Source organism: Sceloporus undulatus, chromosome 2 (genome assembly GCF_019175285.1).
Source record: "Sceloporus undulatus isolate JIND9_A2432 ecotype Alabama chromosome 2, SceUnd_v1.1, whole genome shotgun sequence".
Lineage (NCBI taxonomy): Eukaryota > Metazoa > Chordata > Lepidosauria > Squamata > Phrynosomatidae > Sceloporus > Sceloporus undulatus.
The window spans coordinates 5,161,006-5,169,718 of NC_056523.1; positions in this window are offsets into that span (position 1 = coordinate 5,161,006).

Here is an 8,713-nt window from a genome sequence, read left to right on the forward strand (position 1 = left end):
TCTCATTCTCTTTTTCCTTCCTGCAAGAAGCCTCCCTCTTCCTCTCCTTGACTTGAAAAAGCATGCTGTTGTTGATACTATAGCCTGTTGATTTATAGCCAATGGAAAACTAAAACTGTAATTGAGAGTGAAGGATTACAACTAAACAAAGGAGGAGGAGCTTGAAAATATGGAATTGGTGTACTACTTTGAGCAGTTTGAGACAGGAGGTTAATTAAATATTTAGTAGGAATGGCCAAAGGGGAACAAAGAAGGAAGTCAGAATGATGGATTAAAGAGAGAGAGAACGAGGGACGAGTAGGTATTACAAGAGTGAGGTTGTATGTAGTTTGGAAGAGTAGGAGGAAGATGAAGACGGATGTACTCATCCCTCCACATTTTCGGCTTTGACTTTTGCGATTTGATTATCACAGTTTTGATTAATATGTTCTCTCTAGATATCTAAAAGTTGCGCTGAAAGACCTAGAGATTCCTAGAGAGTACACTCCCCCTGGGCATTTGTAGCTCCTCCCGGCAATTCTGTGGTGAGTGTCTGGCAGATGTTGACCACAGAGATGCACTGGAGGACCTAGGATCCCTAGAGAGGTGTTCTCTTAGGAAAAGAATAGTGCTTTTGTTATTTGCATTTTCCCCACATTCACGGAGGTTGTGCCCTAATCCCAGCAAATGTGGGGGACAAGTGTTAGACTGGATCACTTGAGTTTGTAAATAGATGAAGTGGACAGCTTCTAGAGAAGGTAAGGGGACAACGTGCCCCTCAATCCTTGCCCTATGGCTGCCGTCCAGGTGGGATGCATTAAGAACATATTATAATCCAAATTAATGCATCCAATTAAAACAAGCAGAGTGGTTAAACCGTCTTAAAAAAACCCTCCCCAGACCCCTGGTGAGAAAGAATAACCATAGACCGGTCTCCCTTTTACCATTCTTGGTCAAAGTGATTGAGAGGGCAGTTGCCCTCCAACTCCAAGCTGTCTTGGATGACGCGATTATCTAGACCCTTTCAAACTGGCTTCAGGGCGGGATACGGAATAGAGAGTACGCCATGGTCGCCTTAGTGGATGATTCCGTCTGGGCATCGCAGGGGAAGTGTGGCCTGTTGGTGCTCTTGGACATTTCAGCGGCCTTCGATACCATCGACATGGTATCCTTCTGGAGCCTAAGGGGTTCGACTCCATTGCTACTCTCGGGCAGATTACAGATGGTGAGGCTGGGGGACAGCTGCTTTCTAAAAGAGAGCTGACAACTGGCGTCCCTCAGGGCGCCATCCTGTCTCCCATGCTGTTCAACATTCATGAAAGCCGCTGGGTGAGGCGTTACTAAAGATGGCATCTCTCCTCTGAATGCTTGCCTGGAGTCCGTATGGGCGGATGGGGGCAACATGCTCAAATTGAATCCAGAGAAAATGAAGGTACTCATAACGGTACCCTAGGTCTGGGGAAGGAATTTGTCAATCTGTCCTGGACTGTCCACTTCCCTAAAGGATGAAGTTCACACTTTGAAAGTACTGTGGACTCGTCGCTACCTTGTCAACTCAAGTGGATGCGAGCCAGGAGTGCTTGTACCAACTTCAATTGATATGCCAATGGATCACTACCTGGACCGAAAGGACCTTGAAGCAGTGGTACATTCTCTGGTAATCTCTCCATCTTCATATGTAATGCGCTCTAAAGGGGCTACCCTTGTACCAAGTTCAGAAACTTCAATTACTCCAAACTATGACAGCTAGACTGGTCACCGGTTTTTCAAGGTTTGACCATAACACCCGTCTGAAAGACCTTCATTGGCTACCGATTAGCTTCCAGGCGCAATACAAGGTGTTGGTTATTACCTATAAAGCCCTACAGGCTGGCCCGGTTACTTACGAACACCTTTCCCTACATAATCCGCCCCACACTCTCAGGTTATCAGGGAAAATCTGCTGGAATTACACTCACTAGACTAAATTCAACTTCTCAAAGAGCTTTCGCAGCAGTGGTCTTAAATTGTGGAACAGCCTCCTGGAAAAGTTAGTCTTATTACCTCCTTGGAGGCTTTAAAAGGGCAGTTAAGACGGATCTCTTCCGGTGAGCCTACCCCCCCCCCCCGCCCAATCTTCTATAAGAAATATTGTCCCATCTTTGTTTAGGATTAGAACATTCTATCCCACCGTTGCTTTGATTGTATTGTTTTAATTGTTAAATGCTATATATCTGGTTGTACTTTTATTGTATTATATACCGGGTTGTAATCCCACCTTGATCCACCTGGAGAGGTGGGAAAAATATAAATTATTATTATTATTATTATTATATTATTTTATTATTATTATTACTATTGAGGAAACAAAGAAGAAGTCAGAATGAATGGATTAAAAAGAGATGGAATAAAGGAAGGTAGTATTAGAGAAGTGAAGGTTGTAGTACACTGAAAGAGTAATAAGAAGGATGAGGAAGGATGAGTATGTTTTGAGGGTGAGAGCAAGTGATGGAGGTTGGAAGAAGGGGTTGGAATGGGATGTATTGGAAGAACTGGAAGATTATAGAATCCTAGAGCTGAGAAGAGACGCAAGGGCCATCCATCCAACCCATTTTGCCATGCAGGAACTCTCAGTCAAATATCCCCGACAATGGCCATCCAGTCTCTGTTTAAACCTCTAATGAGGAGGACTCCACTACACCTAGGGAATGTGTTCCACTGTAAACAGTCTTTCAGGAAGTTCCTCATAATGTTGAGGTGGAATCTCTTTTCCTGTAGCTTGCATCCATTGTTCCATGTCCTGTTCTTTGGAGCAGCAGAAAACAAACTTGCTCCTCCTCAATATGACATTCCTTCATGTATTAAACAGGGCTATCATATAACCTCTTAACCTTCTCTTCTCTAGGCTAACCATCCCCAGCTCCTAAGTCATTCCCCATAGGGCATGGTTTCCAGACCCTTCACCATTTAGTCACCCTCCTCTGGATGTGCTCCAGTTCTCAACATCCTTTTTGAAAACTTCTAATCTGTTAAGATCATTTGAATTCTGATCTTGTCCTCTGGGATATTAGCTACTTCTCCTAATTTAGTGTCATCTGCTAATTTGATAAGTATGCCCTCTATTCAGTTACTGATAAAGAGATTGAGTACAGATGATAGAAAGATAATGAGAAAATAGAAAGTTTTTAGATGGATGGGAAGACTGTATTAGGCAAAATACAAGAAAGTATGAGGTAGGATAAGGAAGGAGATCAGGGAACGAAGAAATTTAGGCATGCCTGGTTTGAATGGGGCAGATGTGAGGTCATGTTTTTTATGCGAGCTATTTTTGTATATGTACTGAAATTTCTGTTGTGTTTAATATGTGTTCTATAGTTGTTTAGTATGTGTGTCTGCATTTGATCCTTTTTAAAGTTTTAAAGCGTGGGTCTCCACATCTCCAGGGAAGCTATGCACCTCATGCCTACCTTGTAAGACTGAAACAATTCACGAGGATCATGAAGTTCTTCCTAATATGTAGGTAAATTTCTTTCTTTGTAATTTGAATCCACGGGTTCTCATCCTAGAGTATCAGAAAATAGCCTGTGTGCCACCTCTCATATCAGTGCTTCTTAGCTATCTAAGTGATAAAAACCCACCCCACTGAAATATACCGGATCTGGTGTCATATTTGTGCCCTTTGACGCAATGGCTCTTTCTTTTTCAGAACTCTCCAGGGACTGGTAGTCAACAGCTCAGGAACACAACTTATCCCTAAGTAATTCCTCATATGGGCCTTGGCTTCCAGATCTTTTAACCATTTTGATCACTTTGTCTGGACACATTCTAGCCTGTCCATATCCTTCTTGAACTCTGGTTTCCAGAACTGGACACACAATACAGTGAGCCCTCTTATCATTGTGTTTTTGGTTCCGGACTCGATCTGTGGATACCAAAATCTGTGGATGTTCAAGTCCCATTACATATGTCAGTGTAGTAAATGGCTGAGGCCAGTGTGGTCATAGTGGTTTGATTGTATTGGACTACAACTCTGGAGACCGGGTTCAAATCCCAGCTTGGCCATGAAACCCACTGGGTGACCTTGGCCAAGTCCCATTGCCTCAGGGAAGGCAATGGCAACCCCTCTGAACAAATCTTGCCAAGAAACCCCCATGTAGGGTTGAAAATAACTTGAAGGCACACAACAAGAATAAAAATGGTGTCCCTCATACAACAAAAGAAACATAAGGACAGGTTTGCTTACCGTAACTGTGTTTCTTTGAGTGGTCATCTGCGAATTCACATGATATTCCTGCGCAGGCGCCAGAGTAAACCCATTTGTGTGATTTGCAGAGACACGAAGAAGAACAAGTTTCACTTTTGGAATTTTTTGTGGAGGGGAATATTTTGAAGCATGGAGGGTTGGATCTGGGGATACAAAGGATCGACTGCATTCCAGGTGAGAAATGAACAAATAAATAGAATGAGTGTTATTTTATGTTGCCATAGATCAGATCTAAAGCAAGGGGTGAATGGGAGACCATGCATGGGGAATAGATCCTTCTTTTAGAAACTAGAAACTTGGGGTGAGGAGGCAGAATCTTAAAAAAATATATTGGCTTTCTTTTTTAGAAAGTGGCGGTCGCGATGAAGGATGGTAGAAACTGACTGTTTGACATTTTACACATGCTTACTAAGTATGTCTCTGTCTAAGGTATGAGATCTGCTATATGTATTTCAGATTTATGAGACCAGAACCTGTAATGGGTTTTTTTGGCGGGTTTGTACGATGGGGGTTTTCTATTGCTGCTTGAGGATGAGAGATAGGACTTCTCCAAGGTCACCCAGAGGGTTTCCATGTCAAGGGGGAACTTGAAACCTGTTTGCCTAGTCCTACTGCAGTACTCAAACTATCATGATGGCTCTCTAGACTAATATATAAAGCATGTAAGAAGAGCAGCGGTTGTAGCATTGGAGCTGTGAGACTCAGCTACATATATGGAAATCAATTTTGCCCTCCAAGAAATCAAATGGACGGCTGAGTTGCTGTTTCTCTCCCATTTCTCAAAACTGACTAAAACAGGTACGTTCCAACAACGTATCTGAATGCTACAGCCAGTGAAGGGGAAGGTAGTGCCAGGAGCAGGCATCTATGAAAGTTGAAGAAAAAATTGGCAAAAGATACCTATAAAATAATCGCTGTCCAGATGAAGATGACCTATTGTTTGGGCCCAACGCCAACAATTAAATCCAAGTGAAATAAGCTGTTACAGTGGTGGTGTTGCAGGTGGAAAATACAGTACAAACCCCCTATTGCAGGATCGGTACATGCAGTTCCACTTACCTGCAAATAAATAAAATTAAAAAATATCTCAGGCATTTTCTGGTACCTTCAATGCGATTCTGTGGTATACTTCCATTGGAAGTTGTCACAGAGTTGGCTGGAGGACACAGAAATGTCTAGAGATGTTCTCTTTAGGAATCTCTAGTTATCCCGTGTGTCTTTATGGTCAACTTCTATTCGACAGTCATTCATTTCAATAGGGTTTGCTATTATCCATGGTTTCATTTTTCCATGGTAAGTCTATGAATGTATGATCCCATGGATATGGGCAGGGACATAAAGGTAAAGGTTTCTCCTTTGGCAGGGTTGCAAATGTAGGGGGTGTTGTGCTCCATTACTAAGCCATGAAGCCAGAGTTGTCAAAGATGACTCCATGGTCCGTGGCCAGCATGACTGCATGGAACGCTGTTACCTTCCACTGAAGTCCTCCTATTTCTCTAGTTGTACTATTAATGCTTTTGAAACTGCTAGTGGGCAGAAGCTGGGACTATGATAGGAGCTCACTCATCAGGCGGTGCTTGGGTATCAAATTGCTGACCTGCTGATCTTTGCAATTTATTGAGTCAGCATTTTAACTGTTGCGCCACTGGTCCCTGTAGGGGCCTACGTACACTAAATAAGAAAGTGCTGAGAAAATGGGAAGAGCAACATGCTATGGTTAGAACACACCTAGAACTTGTAGATAGCGGAGCGCACGCAGCCACAGGGCCAACCTCCTCCAACCCTCTCAGTGGGTCACCTGTTGCGCATGTTTCGTTTCTGAGGATTCTAGTGCTTGTGGAATATTTGTGGTTGTTTTCACACATTTGATGGACTTTTGTGTATTTTGGGGGCCAAAAATTGCCACATTTTTTAAAAAAATAGGGAGGTAGGATGAATTCATCTGGATAAAGTGGCAGGGAGCTTCAGGAGCCCAAAGTGGGGGCTAAGGGCAATGCACCCTGGCCAAAAATATAAAAAAATGAATAGGCACACACAAAGGACTGAGTAGCAAGTTATCCATAGGATTAATAATTGATAATGCATAACATATGCCCAGTCCTTCCCACCCCCACTTCCAATTCAATTCCCCAGAGCAATGCACATAATTCATTTTAAAACTCAAAAAAGAAAAGAAAAAACCCTCAAAGGCTGTTTTAAAATCACCGCCCTGTTCTGCCTCAGGAGGACCAGCTGCTCAAAGAGCTCATCGGACAGGAGTGTCTCTTGACAGTCATGACTTTGCCGCCTGTGCTGGAAGAGAGCTGTTCGCATGGCTGCACTCGAAGGCATCACCGGTGTTGTACTGCAGGAAAACTCTGCATGACACGGGGAAAGGCATGGAGCAAGGCACCTCTCTGCTGGGGGACTTCAGTACCTTGCCATTCCTCGTCCAAGAGTCCTATTGGCCGAACTTCTTGCCCTGGGGCTGGATGTTGAAGAAGTCCTCTTCCAAATGACTTCTTCGGATCTTCTCCAAGATGCTTCCCTGGCCTCTTCAACTGTGCCCTTTATCTCAGCTTTCAACAAGCTTCCATCATGTACCCTGTTAGGACAGCGGATTTGGCAACACAAATTAGGAAACAATGGAAATTCCTTCCCTCCCCTTCCATGAGTTGTCTGGAATGGATTGTTATCAGATGTAGTGAAGCCTTCTCCTTGAGAGCCAAACTGGCATATGTGGGCCTAAATCTGGGGAAAATCCTGACCCTGCCTCCCTGTGGGCCATTGGTGTGACTGAGTTGACCCGGAAGGGATGTCATTTGATTTCCCTTGCCATTTTCAACTCGCTTTTGGTCCAAAACAAGACGTCTGGAGAGGCTAAGAATGCTAAAATCACCACAATCTTGGGTGGCTTGCATAGCATTGGCGTCCATTTCCAGGCAATCCCCTCTCCGCATCCAATGGGAGAGCTTTGGGCCTTAAAAGCACAGTGAATAGCCACATCCACCACACTTTGCCCCTTCCTGGTCTATAGATTCTTCAATTTTTTTTTCTTCGAAGACCGTAAAGTGAAAAAAGATTCTTTTTCTTAAGAGAGTGGTGCACTGCTGTCTGATGGTAACCAGAATTGCTGGAACCTCTGCTGAGAGTACTGCGTCATCCTGGCCAGCACCCTGTGTTCTCCACAATGACATAAATGCCATGAGGCAAGTGGCTGCATATTCTTGGAGGTGAAAGGGTGGGTGGTATCCTAAGCAAGGCTGCCCAGCTTCTAACAGCTAAGACAGATGGGCTGTGAAAACCCCAAGTGCTGTCAAGGAGTTCCAGAATGAGGCCCTCAGGGTTGGATGGGGAGGTAGATCATGGCTGTGCAACAGGAAAAGGCACAGCTGGCCTGCCATTTGTTATGCAGTGGTGCAATCCAGTTCTGCAGCATAATGCACAAGATGTCAATGTAAGCTTATACAAATATAGTGGTAAAGTCTAGAAGCTATGCCCTATGAGGAGCAACTTAGGGTTAGCTTGGGAGAGAATGTAAGAAGTGAAAAGTCATTTGGGTTAAAGCAAGGTTTAAACAAGCAAACCTGCCTCATGGCCCACTTTTCTGTGACCCACCTGAGGGGCTCTCCTTCTGCCTTCCTATTTTTGCCTGGGCGTTCTGGGCTGATTCCAACCAGTCTTACTTTGAAGGAGGGTGCGGCAGGCCGCCAGCAGAAGTTTCTTGTCCTCCCCAGATATGTGCAAATCGTTGTCGGAGGGCTTTCCGTACCCCCTTCAAGAGGGGAAGACAGTAGGTGTATCTGCCAGACTCCTTTCCCAAGCCTGGAGGCTTGCGATCCAGTTGTAGAGAGTGGAAGCAGGTAACCCATGAACTGCCATGTCCTGCTGCAGGATGTCAAGGGCTTGGGCCAGTGGCCCCATGACCTCTGTGTATTCCTGCAGAGCCAAAGCTCGGCTGGTGTGATTCTCTCCAGCGAACACGGTCCATGATGGCTTCCAGTTTCAGTGGCACACTCGAGAGGAGCTCACTTAGCTGCTTCAGGGCCTCAAAAGTGGGAGTGGCCACCGAGTCTGTCCGGAGCACCATCAGATACACCCTATTGCTTGTGGATGTACTACCGCCACCTGTTCCGACTGCTCTTGCCTGGCCCATAGCTTGCTGCACTTCCCATCAAGGAACAAAAATGTTTTCCTGAAAGGACCCAGAGGACTATTGGGGAGGACTCGGCAACTATAGCTTGGACCTCTTGGTGGCCACTAGATTGAGGGTGTGGCTTGCACACTGCGGTGAGGCGGCAAGCAAATCTTCTGAGTCCCCTGCATCTTCTTTTGCCTTGTTCCCCACGTCAGATCTCAGAGATGGGTACAACTCCACTCTGTTCCTCCTCCTCATCGGTATCTTGTCATCACAGTGACGGTGTCATCATCATCGTTGTCGTCATCATCATCGTCACTGTCATCATGTCATCGTAACTTGTGTCTGCTGCATCTGTGGTTCCTTGGCCCAAA